At 46.9% G+C, this 19,317-nt stretch overlaps 12 non-coding genes and 1 pseudogene across 12 annotated transcripts; all 13 read right to left on the bottom strand.

Annotated features, from left to right (window-relative positions):
• Positions 1–2,854: 2,854 nt before the first annotated feature.
• On the bottom strand, positions 2,855–2,932 carry LOC141217651 (U2 spliceosomal RNA; annotated as a pseudogene).
• Positions 2,933–4,044: 1,112 nt separating this feature from the next.
• Positions 4,045–4,235, bottom strand: LOC141217503 (U2 spliceosomal RNA). Its single transcript, XR_012286336.1, has one exon. It is a non-coding gene; the product is annotated as a U2 spliceosomal RNA (small nuclear RNA).
• Positions 4,236–5,349: 1,114 nt separating this feature from the next.
• LOC141217502 (U2 spliceosomal RNA) lies at positions 5,350–5,540 on the bottom strand. Its single transcript, XR_012286335.1, has one exon. It is a non-coding gene; the product is annotated as a U2 spliceosomal RNA (small nuclear RNA).
• A 1,115-nt stretch (positions 5,541–6,655) lies between these two features.
• LOC141217501 (U2 spliceosomal RNA) lies at positions 6,656–6,846 on the bottom strand. The gene has a single exon (XR_012286334.1). It is a non-coding gene; the product is annotated as a U2 spliceosomal RNA (small nuclear RNA).
• Positions 6,847–7,964: 1,118 nt separating this feature from the next.
• LOC141217500 (U2 spliceosomal RNA) lies at positions 7,965–8,155 on the bottom strand. The gene has a single exon (XR_012286333.1). It is a non-coding gene; the product is annotated as a U2 spliceosomal RNA (small nuclear RNA).
• A 1,115-nt stretch (positions 8,156–9,270) lies between these two features.
• On the bottom strand, positions 9,271–9,461 carry LOC141217499 (U2 spliceosomal RNA). The gene has a single exon (XR_012286332.1). It is a non-coding gene; the product is annotated as a U2 spliceosomal RNA (small nuclear RNA).
• Positions 9,462–10,576: 1,115 nt separating this feature from the next.
• On the bottom strand, positions 10,577–10,767 carry LOC141217498 (U2 spliceosomal RNA). The gene has a single exon (XR_012286331.1). It is a non-coding gene; the product is annotated as a U2 spliceosomal RNA (small nuclear RNA).
• A 1,115-nt stretch (positions 10,768–11,882) lies between these two features.
• Positions 11,883–12,072, bottom strand: LOC141217592 (U2 spliceosomal RNA). Its single transcript, XR_012286421.1, has one exon. It is a non-coding gene; the product is annotated as a U2 spliceosomal RNA (small nuclear RNA).
• A 1,115-nt stretch (positions 12,073–13,187) lies between these two features.
• On the bottom strand, positions 13,188–13,378 carry LOC141217497 (U2 spliceosomal RNA). The gene has a single exon (XR_012286330.1). It is a non-coding gene; the product is annotated as a U2 spliceosomal RNA (small nuclear RNA).
• Positions 13,379–14,490: 1,112 nt separating this feature from the next.
• Positions 14,491–14,681, bottom strand: LOC141217496 (U2 spliceosomal RNA). Its single transcript, XR_012286329.1, has one exon. It is a non-coding gene; the product is annotated as a U2 spliceosomal RNA (small nuclear RNA).
• A 1,115-nt stretch (positions 14,682–15,796) lies between these two features.
• Positions 15,797–15,987, bottom strand: LOC141217495 (U2 spliceosomal RNA). Its single transcript, XR_012286328.1, has one exon. It is a non-coding gene; the product is annotated as a U2 spliceosomal RNA (small nuclear RNA).
• A 1,115-nt stretch (positions 15,988–17,102) lies between these two features.
• On the bottom strand, positions 17,103–17,293 carry LOC141217493 (U2 spliceosomal RNA). The gene has a single exon (XR_012286326.1). It is a non-coding gene; the product is annotated as a U2 spliceosomal RNA (small nuclear RNA).
• Positions 17,294–18,408: 1,115 nt separating this feature from the next.
• On the bottom strand, positions 18,409–18,599 carry LOC141217492 (U2 spliceosomal RNA). Its single transcript, XR_012286325.1, has one exon. It is a non-coding gene; the product is annotated as a U2 spliceosomal RNA (small nuclear RNA).
• Positions 18,600–19,317: the final 718 nt, after the last annotated feature.

The following is a 19,317-nucleotide window of genomic DNA, read 5'->3' as shown; positions in this document are numbered from 1 at the left end:
GCAGCCCTCTGAAGTCCCTCCTCTTCTCACACTCCTGTTGTCGACCCTTGGCCTGAAAGAAACAGCGAAACTCAAGTTTAACATATTCCCACCAATCAGAGACTGTTTGGAAGCTACCCTTGTAGGACTGCCACATTGCGTAGGCTGCTCTCAGCTCCTCCACGACTTCATCCTGAGCCAGCAGAGCACAATTCAGCTTCCAGGAGCCGGGGCCGGACGGAAAACCGTCGCCGAGGACACCTTGTAAGTGAATGGCTCTGTGGTCGGAGAAGAAGCAGGAGACCATCGAGTGCCTACTCTGCCTGACTGCCCGAGAGGTGAACACAAAGTCAATCCTGGAGCGGAGTGAGCCATCGGGTCGGCTCCACGAATAGTTCGTGGAGCCTCTCCCCATGGAGCCCACCACGTCCTGAAGAGAGGCCTCGGTTACCATCTCGATGAGCAGCTTGGACGTGATGTCCAACTTGGCAGATGTGCCAGAACTACGACCGTCCTCCTCGATGGGGCAGTTGAAATCCCCGGCCATCACTAAGGTCCTGGTGGTGGCAAGCTGAAGCCGCAGGGTCTGGAAAAGCTCCAAACGCTCATTCTTCAGTGGGGACGCATACACGTTGATGAACCTGACAGGTTCTCCCGCCCAGTTGCCATCTACAACAAGAGCCCTGCCGCAGATGAGCTCCTGGACGGACTCAAGCGTGAATGCGCCCCCCCTGATCAGAATTGCGACCCCCGCAGACTTGCAGTCACCCCCACCGGACCAGTAGGATGGACCGTGGGACCACTCCCTGGCCAGATGTTTGAAGGACCTAGAGGAGGGAAGGGAACATTCCTGCAACATATAAACATCACACAACTGGGAAGTAAGGAAGGCATAAATAGTCTGACGTCTGAACTTGTCCTTGATGCTCCTGACATTAATGGAAAATAAGTTAATATTAGCCATCATGTAGGGAAAAAAGAAAAAGTTAGCGCAGGCAATACACCTTAGTTACCACTCCGGTCGGGTGGTCCCTCGTCGGTGTTGACTGCTGGTGACGGGATCACCAGCAGGCCCTCTTCCTCCATCTGGTCAAGCAGCGCGGCCTCAATCTCGGCGACCACCAGTTCCTCCTCTTCTGGCTCGGCCACCAGGGTCTCAACCATGTGCTCCATCTCTTCTGGCTCAGGGAGGGTATCCTCCTTTTCGCCTACGAAATCCAGAATCTTCTTTTTGGAGGATTCAGTAGCAGGGCTGTCCTCCACCTTCCTCTTTCCCCGGGTTGGAACTGGGGAGACAAGAAGGGGAAAATCCTCCTCGGAATAGATAGCGGCGGGTGGAGGAAAGGTTAATTCCACTGCTACCATGGTCTGGGGAGGGAGAGTGGCTGCCGGGGCAGGGGAAAGGACACCTGCTGAGGAGTAGGGGAAGGAGGAAGAGGAAGTGGAATCCTCAGCAGGGGTGGCCGGGGTGGGGGGGGATTGGACGGGGGTGGCAGGGGGAGGGATCGAGAGAGGGGTGACAGAACTCTTACCCTCCTTTGACTTTTTCTTCTGCTTCGGAGCTGCTGGGACCGTCGCTGGGGCTTTGGCCACCGACTCCTTGACCGCTTTGGCCTTGGTCGTCTCGGCCTTGGCCGCTGGGGCCTTGGTCGTCGCGTCCTTGACCTTCACAGGCCTGGTCGTCGGGGCCTTGTCCTCCGTAGCTGGGGTCGTCGCAACCACCGATGCCCAGGATCTCTCACGCCTGGGGCAATCCTTGTACAGATGAGCCGCCAGCCCACACAGGTTGCAGGACGTCTTCTTCGGGCAGTCCTTCGAGCTGTGTCCCGTCACTCGACAAATCCTGCAGGCATCCTCCTTGCAGTCCTTCATCTCGTGGCCGTTCTTGCCGCATCTCCTGCAGTTCCGCGGCATGTCCGGGTAATAGATGAGGCCGTAGGAGTTGCCCAGGGAGAATGTCGGGGGCAGGTGCCGAAGTCCGTCTGAGTACGCCAGGTCCCTGTGAAGTCTAACGGTCACCGACCACTTACCTGTCCAGAAGCCGAGTCCATTCAGGATGTGAGAGGGTTCCTTCACAACCAAACAGAAGCGTCTCAGGAAGGTACAGATGTCTTGGCCTGGGGTGTGCGGGTTGCGCATGGAGACCGTGATCCTCCTTTCATCCCTCTGGATAGGGCAGCTACCTGTAAAGGCAGAGAAAGAATTATCCGGTCCTTTTGCGCTTACCATTTCCCAGAACCTCCTGCAGGTGTTCACAGTGGCGAAGGTGACGAAGAAGATCCCCGTCAAGAAGGTCTGGATGCTGAGGGTGTCCGACCTGGAGAAGCCTCGATCCAGCAGCATCTTCTGGCAGAACACGTCCGAGGACATGTCCGGCACCCTCCCATCCACTTCCTTCAGCTTCAGGGCCACCGTCTGCCGCATCCATGGCTCCAGGGCTGGAGCTTCGTGGCGGGGCTTCTGGGGTCCCTTCTGCTGGCCAGTCGTGGAGGCAGAGTCCTTGGGGTCAGAATCGGCTCCTGGCTGGGCCCTCCTGGCTGTCCCCAGCTCCAGGCTCTTCTTTTCGGCCTTCCTCGCAGCGCTTGCCATGGCTTTCCTCCTGCAGTTACTTCTTGGAGCTGGATCTGGAACTCTTCCCGGAATGGGTGGAGCTATGCAGATTCTTCTCCCGTCGTGTTCTGGACAAATTCCCCGAAAGGTCTTTGTCTCGATGATTTTCTTCCTCGAAGATTCCACAGGACAGCCCGATTGTTCTCCGAGTCTTCGTCTTCTTCTGGATTCTTTAGAGCTTCTTCCTCCCACCGATATCCGCCTTCGTTCTCTGATGTCAGCTGGGCTCCGAAGCTCTTCTCCTTCCGAGTTCGATCGCTCTCGTCAAGTGTAGATCGTAGCTCTTGTGTTCTTAAAAGAACAGATACTACACTTGATCTTAGCCAAAAGGCCGAGAAGCGATAACCAGAATTGGTTTCAAACTACGGAGCCACCCAAGGATCCTGAAAAGTCCATTTGTGGAGATGAGCTCCTGGACTCCCGTTAAGAAGACATGTTGTCAACCTCTAGATCCCTTACATGCCTGCACTTTTCGGCTTGCTGCTGCTGCAATCCACGCGTTTTAGATCTGCATAACTCCACCTCTTTAAACACAGCACCTTCACCCCCTGCTGTTCCCACCCGCCTCAACACCGTTGGAAGGGAGGAGAACCAATTAAGGCGGGGGGTGGGGTGGAACGAGCAGCTGTCTACCCTTAGCAGGAGGGCTCCTGATTACATACCTCTCCTGCTGCTGCTGCTGGCTGTCCAGCAGCAGACTGAAGGTGGCTGCTGCTGTGCACAGGTATATAAAGGCTCAGAGCCTATTATGACACGCGCAGCCAGCGTTCCATTGCCACATTCCATCTACTGCAGGCAGGATACCTGGCTGGCTGAATGTCGCTGAGAAGCTCACAGAGACCGCCATAAGCAACAGTTTAACAGAATGCCACAGACTAATCAACCAAACTTTTTGGGTTGGGTTCTCTTTTATAGTCTGCAGGCATTAAATGAAAGAAGTCAGTGTTCCAGCAGAAGGAGACAACGTTTCAGAAAAGGCATTGTAGCAAACCAAAAAAGAAATTTTAAGCGCAGCAGAGTAACCAGCGCACATACCTGTTAGCTCAGGTGAGTTTAAAAGGCTGCTGTTGATAACAAGGGCATTTGCTAAATAGATGGTGTGTGTGCAACAATATACTGAAAGGTCAATTATATTGTGCAGCTTATCTCACCACCTGTAGTTATTTAGGTGAAAGCTCCAAAATGCTTGCCTAATATGTCTGTTTATCCAAAAGGAAGTAAAAAGGGAGAGCTAGAAAGATAGCATTGCATCACATTACATGGCAATGCAATGCACAGTTGCTGAAGTTGAACCAAAATGAGCTTGTAATCTGGCTTCTGCAACTTTGAACATGAAAAATCCAATGAGGAGAAGAAAAGCAAAGCCAAAGAGTCCATCCCAAAATCCGACAAACAAGCAAAATGAACAAAAAACATTGAATTCAATTCTTTCTGATTTTAGAAACTGCATTAAAGAAGGGGTGCACCGGTCCTGGAGATACTGCAATACCAGGTCAATGCGTGGAGTGGACAGAGCAAGCTCTTTTTCCATCTCCCTGTTCTAAAAATCCATTTAATATATGGTCCCCAGATAGGGGACGTATCAGATATTAAACTGATAAGAACAGATACTACACTTGATCTTAGCCAAAAGGCCGAGAAGCGATAACCAGAATTGGTTTCAAACTACGGAGCCACCCAAGGATCCTGAAAAGTCCATTTGTGGAGATGAGCTCCTGGACTCCCGTTAAGAAGACATGTTGTCAACCTCTAGATCCCTTACATGCCTGCACTTTTCGGCTTGCTGCTGCTGCAATCCACGCGTTTTAGATCTGCATAACTCCACCTCTTTAAACACAGCACCTTCACCCCCTGCTGTTCCCACCCGCCTCAACACCGTTGGAAGGGAGGAGAACCAATTAAGGCGGGGGTGGGGTGGAACGAGCAGCTGTCTACCCTTAGCAGGAGGGCTCCTGATTACATACCTCTCCTGCTGCTGCTGCTGCTGGCTGTCCAGCAGCAGACTGAAGGTGGCTGCTGCTGTGCACAGGTATATAAAGGCTCAGAGCCTATTATGACACGCGCAGCCAGCGTTCCATTGCCACATTCCATCTACTGCAGGCAGGATACCTGGCTGGCTGAATGTCGCTGAGAAGCTCACAGAGACCGCCATAAGCAACAGTTTAACAGAATGCCACAGACTAATCAACCAAACTTTTTGGGTTGGGTTCTCTTTTATAGTCTGCAGGCATTAAATGAAAGAAGTCAGTGTTCCAGCAGAAGGAGACAACGTTTCAGAAAAGGCATTGTAGCAAACCAAAAAAGAAATTTTAAGCGCAGCAGAGTAACCAGCGCACATACCTGTTAGCTCAGGTGAGTTTAAAAGGCTGCTGTTGATAACAAGGGCATTTGCTAAATAGATGGTGTGTGTGCAACAATATACTGAAAGGTCAATTATATTGTGCAGCTTATCTCACCACCTGTAGTTATTTAGGTGAAAGCTCCAAAATGCTTGCCTAATATGTCTGTTTATCCAAAAGGAAGTAAAAAGGGAGAGCTAGAAAGATAGCATTGCATCACATTACATGGCAATGCAATGCACAGTTGCTGAAGTTGAACCAAAATGAGCTTGTAATCTGGCTTCTGCAACTTTGAACATGAAAAATCCAATGAGGAGAAGAAAAGCAAAGCCAAAGAGTCCATCCCAAAATCCGACAAACAAGCAAAATGAACAAAAAACATTGAATTCAATTCTTTCTGATTTTAGAAACTGCATTAAAGAAGGGGTGCACCGGTCCTGGAGATACTGCAATACCAGGTCAATGCGTGGAGTGGACAGAGCAAGCTCTTTTTCCATCTCCCTGTTCTAAAAATCCATTTAATATATGGTCCCCAGATAGGGGACGTATCAGATATTAAACTGATAAGAACAGATACTACACTTGATCTTAGCCAAAAGGCCGAGAAGCGATAACCAGAATTGGTTTCAAACTACGGAGCCACCCAAGGATCCTGAAAAGTCCATTTGTGGAGATAAGCTCCTGGACTCCCGTTAAGAAGACATGTTGTCAACCTCTAGATCCCTTACATGCCTGCACTTTTCGGCTTGCTGCTGCTGAAATCCACGCGTTTTAGGTCTGCATAACTCCACCTCTTTAAACACAGCACCTTCACCCCCTGCTGTTCCCACCCGCCTCAACACCGTTGGAAGGGAGGAGAACCAATTAAGGCGGGGGGTGGGGTGGAACGAGCAGCTGTCTACCCTTAGCAGGAGGGCTCCTGATTACATACCTCTCCTGCTGCTGCTGCTGCTGGCTGTCCAGCAGCAGACTGAAGGTGGCTGCTGCTGTGCACAGGTATATAAAGGCTCAGAGCCTATTATGACACGCGCAGCCAGCGTTCCATTGCCACATTCCATCTACTGCAGGCAGGATACCTGGCTGGCTGAATGTCGCTGAGAAGCTCACAGAGACCGCCATAAGCAACAGTTTAACAGAATGCCACAGACTAATCAACCAAAATTTTTGGGTTGGGTTCTCTTTTATAGTCTGCAGGCATTAAATGAAAGAAGTCAGTGTTCCAGCAGAAGGAGACAACGTTTCAGAAAAGGCATTGTAGCAAACCAAAAAAGAAATTTTAAGCGCAGCAGAGTAACCAGCGCACATACCTGTTAGCTCAGGTGAGTTTAAAAGGCTGCTGTTGATAACAAGGGCATTTGCTAAATAGATGGTGTGTGTGCAACAATATACTGAAAGGTCAATTATATTGTGCAGCTTATCTCACCACCTGTAGTTATTTAGGTGAAAGCTCCAAAATGCTTGCCTAATATGTCTGTTTATCCAAAAGGAAGTAAAAAGGGAGAGCTAGAAAGATAGCATTGCATCACATTACATGGCAATGCAATGCACAGTTGCTGAAGTTGAACCAAAATGAGCTTGTAATCTGGCTTCTGCAACTTTGAACATGAAAAATCCAATGAGGAGAAGAAAAGCAAAGCCAAAGAGTCCATCCCAAAATCCGACAAACAAGCAAAATGAACAAAAAACATTGAATTCAATTCTTTCTGATTTTAGAAACTGCATTAAAGAAGGGGTGCACCGGTCCTGGAGATACTGCAATACCAGGTCAATGCGTGGAGTGGACAGAGCAAGCTCTTTTTCCATCTCCCTGTTCTAAAAATCCATTTAATATATGGTCCCCAGATAGGGGACGTATCAGATATTAAACTGATAAGAACAGATACTACACTTGATCTTAGCCAAAAGGCCGAGAAGCGATAACCAGAATTGGTTTCAAACTACGGAGCCACCCAAGGATCCTGAAAAGTCCATTTGTGGAGATGAGCTCCTGGACTCCCGTTAAGAAGACATGTTGTCAACCTCTAGATCCCTTACATGCCTGCACTTTTCGGCTTGCTGCTGCTGCAATCCACGCGTTTTAGATCTGCATAACTCCACCTCTTTAAACACAGCACCTTCACCCCCTGCTGTTCCCACCCGCCTCAACACCGTTGGAAGGGAGGAGAACCAATTAAGGCGGGGGGTGGGGTGGAACGAGCAGCTGTCTACCCTTAGCAGGAGGGCTCCTGATTACATACCTCTCCTGCTGCTGCTGCTGCTGCTGGCTGTCCAGCAGCAGACTGAAGGTGGCTGCTGCTGTGCACAGGTATATAAAGGCTCAGAGCCTATTATGACACGCGCAGCCAGCGTTCCATTGCCACATTCCATCTACTGCAGGCAGGATACCTGGCTGGCTGAATGTCGCTGAGAAGCTCACAGAGACCGCCATAAGCAACAGTTTAACAGAATGCCACAGACTAATCAACCAAACTTTTTGGGTTGGGTTCTCTTTTATAGTCTGCAGGCATTAAATGAAAGAAGTCAGTGTTCCAGCAGAAGGAGACAACGTTTCAGAAAAGGCATTGTAGCAAACCAAAAAAGAAATTTTAAGCGCAGCAGAGTAACCAGCGCACATACCTGTTAGCTCAGGTGAGTTTAAAAGGCTGCTGTTGATAACAAGGGCATTTGCTAAATAGATGGTGTGTGTGCAACAATATACTGAAAGGTCAATTATATTGTGCAGCTTATCTCACCACCTGTAGTTATTTAGGTGAAAGCTCCAAAATGCTTGCCTAATATGTCTGTTTATCCAAAAGGAAGTAAAAAGGGAGAGCTAGAAAGATAGCATTGCATCACATTACATGGCAATGCAATGCACAGTTGCTGAAGTTGAACCAAAATGAGCTTGTAATCTGGCTTCTGCAACTTTGAACATGAAAAATCCAATGAGGAGAAGAAAAGCAAAGCCAAAGAGTCCATCCCAAAATCCGACAAACAAGCAAAATGAACAAAAAACATTGAATTCAATTCTTTCTGATTTTAGAAACTGCATTAAAGAAGGGGTGCACCGGTCCTGGAGATACTGCAATACCAGGTCAATGCGTGGAGTGGACAGAGCAAGCTCTTTTTCCATCTCCCTGTTCTAAAAATCCATTTAATATATGGTCCCCAGATAGGGGACGTATCAGATATTAAACTGATAAGAACAGATACTACACTTGATCTTAGCCAAAAGGCCGAGAAGCGATAACCAGAATTGGTTTCAAACTACGGAGCCACCCAAGGATCCTGAAAAGTCCATTTGTGGAGATAAGCTCCTGGACTCCCGTTAAGAAGACATGTTGTCAACCTCTAGATCCCTTACATGCCTGCACTTTTCGGCTTGCTGCTGCTGCAATCCACGCGTTTTAGATCTGCATAACTCCACCTCTTTAAACACAGCACCTTCACCCCCTGCTGTTCCCACCCGCCTCAACACCGTTGGAAGGGAGGAGAACCAATTAAGGCGGGGGGTGGGGTGGAACGAGCAGCTGTCTACCCTTAGCAGGAGGGCTCCTGATTACATACCTCTCCTGCTGCTGCTGCTGCTGGCTGTCCAGCAGCAGACTGAAGGTGGCTGCTGCTGTGCACAGGTATATAAAGGCTCAGAGCCTATTATGACACGCGCAGCCAGCGTTCCATTGCCACATTCCATCTACTGCAGGCAGGATACCTGGCTGGCTGAATGTCGCTGAGAAGCTCACAGAGACCGCCATAAGCAACAGTTTAACAGAATGCCACAGACTAATCAACCAAACTTTTTGGGTTGGGTTCTCTTTTATAGTCTGCAGGCATTAAATGAAAGAAGTCAGTGTTCCAGCAGAAGGAGACAACGTTTCAGAAAAGGCATTGTAGCAAACCAAAAAAGAAATTTTAAGCGCAGCAGAGTAACCAGCGCACATACCTGTTAGCTCAGGTGAGTTTAAAAGGCTGCTGTTGATAACAAGGGCATTTGCTAAATAGATGGTGTGTGTGCAACAATATACTGAAAGGTCAATTATATTGTGCAGCTTATCTCACCACCTGTAGTTATTTAGGTGAAAGCTCCAAAATGCTTGCCTAATATGTCTGTTTATCCAAAAGGAAGTAAAAAGGGAGAGCTAGAAAGATAGCATTGCATCACATTACATGGTAATGCAATGCACAGTTGCTGAAGTTGAACCAAAATGAGCTTGTAATCTGGCTTCTGCAACTTTGAACATGAAAAATCCAATGAGGAGAAGAAAAGCAAAGCCAAAGAGTCCATCCCAAAATCCGACAAACAAGCAAAATGAACAAAAAACATTGAATTCAATTCTTTCTGATTTTAGAAACTGCATTAAAGAAGGGGTGCACCGGTCCTGGAGATACTGCAATACCAGGTCAATGCGTGGAGTGGACAGAGCAAGCTCTTTTTCCATCTCCCTGTTCTAAAAATCCATTTAATATATGGTCCCCAGATAGGGGACGTATCAGATATTAAACTGATAAGAACAGATACTACACTTGATCTTAGCCAAAAGGCCGAGAAGCGATAACCAGAATTGGTTTCAAACTACGGAGCCACCCAAGGATCCTGAAAAGTCCATTTGTGGAGATAAGCTCCTGGACTCCCGTTAAGAAGACATGTTGTCAACCTCTAGATCCCTTACATGCCTGCACTTTTCGGCTTGCTGCTGCTGCAATCCACGCGTTTTAGATCTGCATAACTCCACCTCTTTAAACACAGCACCTTCACCCCCTGCTGTTCCCACCCGCCTCAACACCGTTGGAAGGGAGGAGAACCAATTAAGGCGGGGGGTGGGGTGGAACGAGCAGCTGTCTACCCTTAGCAGGAGGGCTCCTGATTACATACCTCTCCTGCTGCTGCTGCTGCTGGCTGTCCAGCAGCAGACTGAAGGTGGCTGCTGCTGTGCACAGGTATATAAAGGCTCAGAGCCTATTATGACATGCGCAGCCAGCGTTCCATTGCCACATTCCATCTACTGCAGGCAGGATACCTGGCTGGCTGAATGTCGCTGAGAAGCTCACAGAGACCGCCATAAGCAACAGTTTAACAGAATGCCACAGACTAATCAACCAAACTTTTTGGGTTGGGTTCTCTTTTATAGTCTGCAGGCATTAAATGAAAGAAGTCAGTGTTCCAGCAGAAGGAGACAACGTTTCAGAAAAGGCATTGTAGCAAACCAAAAAAGAAATTTTAAGCGCAGCAGAGTAACCAGCGCACATACCTGTTAGCTCAGGTGAGTTTAAAAGGCTGCTGTTGATAACAAGGGCATTTGCTAAATAGATGGTGTGTGTGCAACAATATACTGAAAGGTCAATTATATTGTGCAGCTTATCTCACCACCTGTAGTTATTTAGGTGAAAGCTCCAAAATGCTTGCCTAATATGTCTGTTTATCCAAAAGGAAGTAAAAAGGGAGAGCTAGAAAGATAGCATTGCATCACATTACATGGCAATGCAATGCACAGTTGCTGAAGTTGAACCAAAATGAGCTTGTAATCTGGCTTCTGCAACTTTGAACATGAAAAATCCAATGAGGAGAAGAAAAGCAAAGCCAAAGAGTCCATCCCAAAATCCGACAAACAAGCAAAATGAACAAAAAACATTGAATTCAATTCTTTCTGATTTTAGAAACTGCATTAAAGAAGGGGTGCACCGGTCCTGGAGATACTGCAATACCAGGTCAATGCGTGGAGTGGACAGAGCAAGCTCTTTTTCCATCTCCCTGTTCTAAAAATCCATTTAATATATGGTCCCCAGATAGGGGACGTATCAGATATTAAACTGATAAGAACAGATACTACACTTGATCTTAGCCAAAAGGCCGAGAAGCGATAACCAGAATTGGTTTCAAACTACGGAGCCACCCAAGGATCCTGAAAAGTCCATTTGTGGAGATGAGCTCCTGGACTCCCGTTAAGAAGACATGTTGTCAACCTCTAGATCCCTTACATGCCTGCACTTTTCGGCTTGCTGCTGCTGCAATCCACGCGTTTTAGATCTGCATAACTCCACCTCTTTAAACACAGCACCTTCACCCCCTGCTGTTCCCACCCGCCTCAACACCGTTGGAAGGGAGGAGAACCAATTAAGGCGGGGGGTGGGGTGGAACGAGCAGCTGTCTACCCTTAGCAGGAGGGCTCCTGATTACATACCTCTCCTGCTGCTGCTGCTGCTGGCTGTCCAGCAGCAGACTGAAGGTGGCTGCTGCTGTGCACAGGTATATAAAGGCTCAGAGCCTATTATGACACGCGCAGCCAGCGTTCCATTGCCACATTCCATCTACTGCAGGCAGGATACCTGGCTGGCTGAATGTCGCTGAGAAGCTCACAGAGACCGCCATAAGCAACAGTTTAACAGAATGCCACAGACTAATCAACCAAACTTTTTGGGTTGGGTTCTCTTTTATAGTCTGCAGGCATTAAATGAAAGAAGTCAGTGTTCCAGCAGAAGGAGACAACGTTTCAGAAAAGGCATTGTAGCAAACCAAAAAATAAATTTTAAGCGCAGCAGAGTAACCAGCGCACATACCTGTTAGCTCAGGTGAGTTTAAAAGGCTGCTGTTGATAACAAGGGCATTTGCTAAATAGATGGTGTGTGTGCAACAATATACTGAAAGGTCAATTATATTGTGCAGCTTATCTCACCACCTGTAGTTATTTAGGTGAAAGCTCCAAAATGCTTGCCTAATATGTCTGTTTATCCAAAAGGAAGTAAAAAGGGAGAGCTAGAAAGATAGCATTGCATCACATTACATGGCAATGCAATGCACAGTTGCTGAAATTGAACCAAAATGAGCTTGTAATCTGGCTTCTGCAACTTTGAACATGAAAAATCCAATGAGGAGAAGAAAAGCAAAGCCAAAGAGTCCATCCCAAAATCCGACAAACAAGCAAAATGAACAAAAAACATTGAATTCAATTCTTTCTGATTTTAGAAACTGCATTAAAGAAGGGGTGACCGGTCCTGGAGATACTGCAATACCAGGTCAATGCGTGGAGTGGACAGAGCAAGCTCTTTTTCCATCTCCCTGTTCTAAAAATCCATTTAATATATGGTCCCCAGATAGGGGACGTATCAGATATTAAACTGATAAGAACAGATACTACACTTGATCTTAGCCAAAAGGCCGAGAAGCGATAACCAGAATTGGTTTCAAACTACGGAGCCACCCAAGGATCCTGAAAAGTCCATTTGTGGAGATGAGCTCCTGGACTCCCGTTAAGAAGACATGTTGTCAACCTCTAGATCCCTTACATGCCTGCACTTTTCGGCTTGCTGCTGCTGCAATCCACGCGTTTTAGATCTGCATAACTCCACCTCTTTAAACACAGCACCTTCACCCCCTGCTGTTCCCACCCGCCTCAACACCGTTGGAAGGGAGGAGAACCAATTAAGGCGGGGGGTGGGGTGGAACGAGCAGCTGTCTACCCTTAGCAGGAGGGCTCCTGATTACATACCTCTCCTGCTGCTGCTGCGGCTGGCTGTCCAGCAGCAGACTGAAGGTGGCTGCTGCTGTGCACAGGTATATAAAGGCTCGGAGCCTATTATGACACGCGCAGCCAGCGTTCCATTGCCACATTCCATCTACTGCAGGCAGGATACCTGGCTGGCTGAATGTCGCTGAGAAGCTCACAGAGACCGCCATAAGCAACAGTTTAACAGAATGCCACAGACTAATCAACCAAACTTTTTGGGTTGGGTTCTCTTTTATAGTCTGCAGGCATTAAATGAAAGAAGTCAGTGTTCCAGCAGAAGGAGACAACGTTTCAGAAAAGGCATTGTAGCAAACCAAAAAAGAAATTTTAAGCGCAGCAGAGTAACCAGCGCACATACCTGTTAGCTCAGGTGAGTTTAAAAGGCTGCTGTTGATAACAAGGGCATTTGCTAAATAGATGGTGTGTGTGCAACAATATACTGAAAGGTCAATTATATTGTGCAGCTTATCTCACCACCTGTAGTTATTTAGGTGAAAGCTCCAAAATGCTTGCCTAATATGTCTGTTTATCCAAAAGGAAGTAAAAAGGGAGAGCTAGAAAGATAGCATTGCATCACATTACATGGCAATGCAATGCACAGTTGCTGAAGTTGAACCAAAATGAGCTTGTAATCTGGCTTCTGCAACTTTGAACATGAAAAATCCAATGAGGAGAAGAAAAGCAAAGCCAAAGAGTCCATCCCAAAATCCGACAAACAAGCAAAATGAACAAAAAACATTGAATTCAATTCTTTCTGATTTTAGAAACTGCATTAAAGAAGGGGTGCACCGGTCCTGGAGATACTGCAATACCAGGTCAATGCGTGGAGTGGACAGAGCAAGCTCTTTTTCCATCTCCCTGTTCTAAAAATCCATTTAATATATGGTCCCCAGATAGGGGACGTATCAGATATTAAACTGATAAGAACAGATACTACACTTGATCTTAGCCAAAAGGCCGAGAAGCGATAACCAGAATTGGTTTCAAACTACGGAGCCACCCAAGGATCCTGAAAAGTCCATTTGTGGAGATGAGCTCCTGGACTCCCGTTAAGAAGACATGTTGTCAACCTCTAGATCCCTTACATGCCTGCACTTTTCGGCTTGCTGCTGCTGCAATCCACGCGTTTTAGATCTGCATAACTCCACCTCTTTAAACACAGCACCTTCACCCCCTGCTGTTCCCACCCGCCTCAACACCGTTGGAAGGGAGGAGAACCAATTAAGGCGGGGGGTGGGGTGGAACGAGCAGCTGTCTACCCTTAGCAGGAGGGCTCCTGATTACATACCTCTCCTGCTGCTGCTGCTGGCTGTCCAGCAGCAGACTGAAGGTGGCTGCTGCTGTGCACAGGGATATAAAGGCTCAGAGCCTATTATGACACGCGCAGCCAGCGTTCCATTGCCACATTCCATCTACTGCAGGCAGGATACCTGGCTGGCTGAATGTCGCTGAGAAGCTCACAGAGACCGCCATAAGCAACAGTTTAACAGAATGCCACAGACTAATCAACCAAACTTTTTGGGTTGGGTTCTCTTTTATAGTCTGCAGGCATTAAATGAAAGAAGTCAGTGTTCCAGCAGAAGGAGACAACGTTTCAGAAAAGGCATTGTAGCAAACCAAAAAAGAAATTTTAAGCGCAGCAGAGTAACCAGCGCACATACCTGTTAGCTCAGGTGAGTTTAAAAGGCTGCTGTTGATAACAAGGGCATTTGCTAAATAGATGGTGTGTGTGCAACAATATACTGAAAGGTCAATTATATTGTGCAGCTTATCTCACCACCTGTAGTTATTTAGGTGAAAGCTCCAAAATGCTTGCCTAATATGTCTGTTTATCCAAAAGGAAGTAAAAAGGGAGAGCTAGAAAGATAGCATTGCATCACATTACATGGCAATGCAATGCACAGTTGCTGAAGTTGAACCAAAATGAGCTTGTAATCTGGCTTCTGCAACTTTGAACATGAAAAATCCAATGAGGAGAAGAAAAGCAAAGCCAAAGAGTCCATCCCAAAATCCGACAAACAAGCAAAATGAACAAAAAACATTGAATTCAATTCTTTCTGATTTTAGAAACTGCATTAAAGAAGGGGTGCACCGGTCCTGGAGATACTGCAATACCAGGTCAATGCGTGGAGTGGACAGAGCAAGCTCTTTTTCCATCTCCCTGTTCTAAAAATCCATTTAATATATGGTCCCCAGATAGGGGACGTATCAGATATTAAACTGATAAGAACAGATACTACACTTGATCTTAGCCAAAAGGCCGAGAAGCGATAACCAGAATTGGTTTCAAACTACGGAGCCACCCAAGGATCCTGAAAAGTCCATTTGTGGAGATGAGCTCCTGGACTCCCGTTAAGAAGACATGTTGTCAACCTCTAGATCCCTTACATGCCTGCACTTTTCGGCTTGCTGCTGCTGCAATCCACGCGTTTTAGATCTGCATAACTCCACCTCTTTAAACACAGCACCTTCACCCCCTGCTGTTCCCACCCGCCTCAACACCGTTGGAAGGGAGGAGAACCAATTAAGGCGGGGGGTGGGGTGGAACGAGCAGCTGTCTACCCTTAGCAGGAGGGCTCCTGATTACATACCTCTCCTGCTGCTGCTGCTGCTGGCTGTCCAGCAGCAGACTGAAGGTGGCTGCTGCTGTGCACAGGTATATAAAGGCTCAGAGCCTATTATGACACGCGCAGCCAGCGTTCCATTGCCACATTCCATCTACTGCAGGCAGGATACCTGGCTGGCTGAATGTCGCTGAGAAGCTCACAGAGACCGCCATAAGCAACAGTTTAACAGAATGCCACAGACTAATCAACCAAACTTTTTGGGTTGGGTTCTCTTTTATAGTCTGCAGGCATTAAATGAAAGAAGTCAGTGTTCCAGCAGAAGGAGACAACGTTTCAGAAAAGGCATTGTAGCAAACCAAAAAAGAAATTTTAAGCGCAGCAGAGTAACCAGCGCACATACCTGTTAGCTCAGGTGAGTTTAAAAGGCTGCTGTTGATAACAAGGGCATTTGCTAAATAGATGGTGTGTGTGCAACAATATACTGAAAGGTCAATTATATTGTGCAGCTTATCTCACCACCTGTAGTTATTTAGGTGAAAGCTCCAAAATGCTTGCCTAATATGTCTGTTTATCCAAAAGGAAGTAAAAAGGGAGAGCTAGAAAGATAGCATTGCATCACATTACATGGCAATGCAATGCACAGTTGCTGAAGTTGAACCAAAATGAGCTTGTAATCTGGCTTCTGCAACTTTGAACATGAAAAATCCAATGAGGAGAAGAAAAGCAAAGCCAAAGAGTCCATCCCAAAATCCGACAAACAAGCAAAATGAACAAAAAACATTGAATTCAATTCTTTCTGATTTTAGAAACTGCATTAAAGAAGGGGTGCACCGGTCCTGGAGATACTGCAATACCAGGTCAATGCGTGGAGTGGACAGAGCAAGCTCTTTTTCCATCTCCCTGTTCTAAAAATCCATTTAATATATGGTCCCCAGATAGGGGACGTATCAGATATTAAACTGATAAGAACAGATACTACACTTGATCTTAGCCAAAAGGCCGAGAAGCGATAACCAGAATTGGTTTCAAACTACGGAGCCACCCAAGGATCCTGAAAAGTCCATTTGTGGAGATGAGCTCCTGGACTCCCGTTAAGAAGACATGTTGTCAACCTCTAGATCCCTTACATGCCTGCACTTTTCGGCTTGCTGCTGCTGCAATCCACGCGTTTTAGATCTGCATAACTCCACCTCTTTAAACACAGCACCTTCACCCCCTGCTGTTCCCACCCGCCTCAACACCGTTGGAAGGGAGGAGAACCAATTAAGGCGGGGGGTGGGGTGGAACGAGCAGCTGTCTACCCTTAGCAGGAGGGCTCCTGATTACATACCTCTCCTGCTGCTGCTGCTGCTGGCTGTCCAGCAGCAGACTGAAGGTGGCTGCTGCTGTGCACAGGTATATAAAGGCTCAGAGCCTATTATGACACGCGCAGCCAGCGTTCCATTGCCACATTCCATCTACTGCAGGCAGGATACCTGGCTGGCTGAATGTCGCTGAGAAGCTCACAGAGACCGCCATAAGCAACAGTTTAACAGAATGCCACAGACTAATCAACCAAACTTTTTGGGTTGGGTTCTCTTTTATAGTCTGCAGGCATTAAATGAAAGAAGTCAGTGTTCCAGCAGAAGGAGACAACGTTTCAGAAAAGGCATTGTAGCAAACCAAAAAAGAAATTTTAAGCGCAGCAGAGTAACCAGCGCACATACCTGTTAGCTCAGGTGAGTTTAAAAGGCTGCTGTTGATAACAAGGGCATTTGCTAAATAGATGGTGTGTGTGCAACAATATACTGAAAGGTCAATTATATTGTGCAGCTTATCTCACCACCTGTAGTTATTTAGGTGAAAGCTCCAAAATGCTTGCCTAATATGTCTGTTTATCCAAAAGGAAGTAAAAAGGGAGAGCTAGAAAGATAGCATTGCATCACATTACATGGCAATGCAATGCACAGTTGCTGAAGTTGAACCAAAATGAGCTTGTAATCTGGCTTCTGCAACTTTGAACATGAAAAATCCAATGAGGAGAAGAAAAGCAAAGCCAAAGAGTCCATCCCAAAATCCGACAAACAAGCAAAATGAACAAAAAACATTGAATTCAATTCTTTCTGATTTTAGAAACTGCATTAAAGAAGGGGTGCACCGGTCCTGGAGATACTGCAATACCAGGTCAATGCGTGGAGTGGACAGAGCAAGCTCTTTTTCCATCTCCCTGTTCTAAAAATCCATTTAATATATGGTCCCCAGATAGGGGACGTATCAGATATTAAACTGATAAGAACAGATACTACACTTGATCTTAGCCAAAAGGCCGAGAAGCGATAACCAGAATTGGTTTCAAACTACGGAGCCACCCAAGGATCCTGAAAAGTCCATTTGTGGAGATGAGCTCCTGGACTCCCGTTAAGAAGACATGTTGTCAACCTCTAGATCCCTTACATGCCTGCACTTTTCGGCTTGCTGCTGCTGCAATCCACGCGTTTTAGATCTGCATAACTCCACCTCTTTAAACACAGCACCTTCACCCCCTGCTGTTCCCACCCGCCTCAACACCGTTGGAAGGGAGGAGAACCAATTAAGGCGGGGGGTGGGGTGGAACGAGCAGCTGTCTACCCTTAGCAGGAGGGCTCCTGATTACATACCTCTCCTGCTGCTGCTGCGGCTGGCTGTCCAGCAGCAGACTGAAGGTGGCTGCTGCTGTGCACAGGTATATAAAGGCTCGGAGCCTATTATGACACGCGCAGCCAGCGTTCCATTGCCACATTCCATCTACTGCAGGCAGGATACCTGGCTGGCTGAATGTCGCTGAGAAGCTCACAGAGACCGCCATAAGCAACAGTTTAACAGAATGCCACAGACTAATCAACCAAACTTTTTGGGTTGGGTTCTCTTTTATAGTCTGCAGGCATTAAATGAAAGAAGTCAGTGTTCCAGCAGAAGGAGACAACGTTTCAGAAAAGGCATTGTAGCAAACCAAAAAAGAAATTTTAAGCGCAGCAGAGTAACCAGCGCACATACCTGTTAGCTCAGGTGAGTTTAAAAGGCTGCTGTTGATAACAAGGGCATTTGCTAAATAGATGGTGTGTGTGCAACAATATACTGAAAGGTCAATTATATTGTGCAGCTTATCTCACCACCTGTAGTTATTTAGGTGAAAGCTCCAAAATGCTTGCCTAATATGTCTGTTTATCCAAAAGGAAGTAAAAAGGGAGAGCTAGAAAGATAGCATTGCATCACATTACATGGCAATGCAATGCACAGTTGCTGAAGTTGAACCAAAATGAGCTTGTAATCTGGCTTCTGCAACTTTGAACATGAAAAATCCAATGAGGAGAAGAAAAGCAAAGCCAAAGAGTCCATCCCAAAATCCGACAAACAAGCAAAATGAACAAAAAACATTGAATTCAATTCTTTCTGATTTTAGAAACTGCATTAAAGAAGGGGTGCACCGGTCCTGGAGATACTGCAATACCAGGTCAATGCGTGGAGTGGACAGAGCAAGCTCTTTTTCCATCTCCCTGTTCTAAAAATCCATTTAATATATGGTCCCCAGATAGGGGACGTATCAGATATTAAACTGATAAGAACAGATACTACACTTGATCTTAGCCAAAAGGCCGAGAAGCGATAACCAGAATTGGTTTCAAACTACGGAGCCACCCAAGGATCCTGAAAAGTCCATTTGTGGAGATGAGCTCCTGGACTCCCGTTAAGAAGACATGTTGTCAACCTCTAGATCCCTTACATGCCTGCACTTTTCGGCTTGCTGCTGCTGCAATCCACGCGTTTTAGATCTGCATAACTCCACCTCTTTAAACACAGCACCTTCACCCCCTGCTGTTCCCACCCGCCTCAACACCGTTGGAAGGGAGGAGAACCAATTAAGGCGGGGGGTGGGGTGGAACGAGCAGCTGTCTACCCTTAGCAGGAGGGCTCCTGATTACATACCTCTCCTGCTGCTGCTGCTGGCTGTCCAGCAGCAGACTGAAGGTGGCTGCTGCTGTGCACAGGGATATAAAGGCTCAGAGCCTATTATGACACGCGCAGCCAGCGTTCCATTGCCACATTCCATCTACTGCAGGCAGGATACCTGGCTGGCTGAATGTCGCTGAGAAGCTCACAGAGACCGCCATAAGCAACAGTTTAACAGAATGCCACAGACTAATCAACCAAACTTTTTGGGTTGGGTTCTCTTTTATAGTCTGCAGGCATTAAATGAAAGAAGTCAGTGTTCCAGCAGAAGGAGACAACGTTTCAGAAAAGGCATTGTAGCAAACCAAAAAAGAAATTTTAAGCGCAGCAGAGTAACCAGCGCACATACCTGTTAGCTCAGGTGAGTTTAAAAGG

Source organism: Phyllobates terribilis, unplaced genomic scaffold (genome assembly GCF_046119375.1).
Source record: "Phyllobates terribilis strain yellow unplaced genomic scaffold, ASM4611937v1 Scaffold_241__1_contigs__length_2998254, whole genome shotgun sequence".
Taxonomy (NCBI): domain Eukaryota; kingdom Metazoa; phylum Chordata; class Amphibia; order Anura; family Dendrobatidae; genus Phyllobates; species Phyllobates terribilis.
Note: the sequence above shows the minus strand (reverse complement) of the source record. Positions and strands in the feature narration are given on the sequence as shown.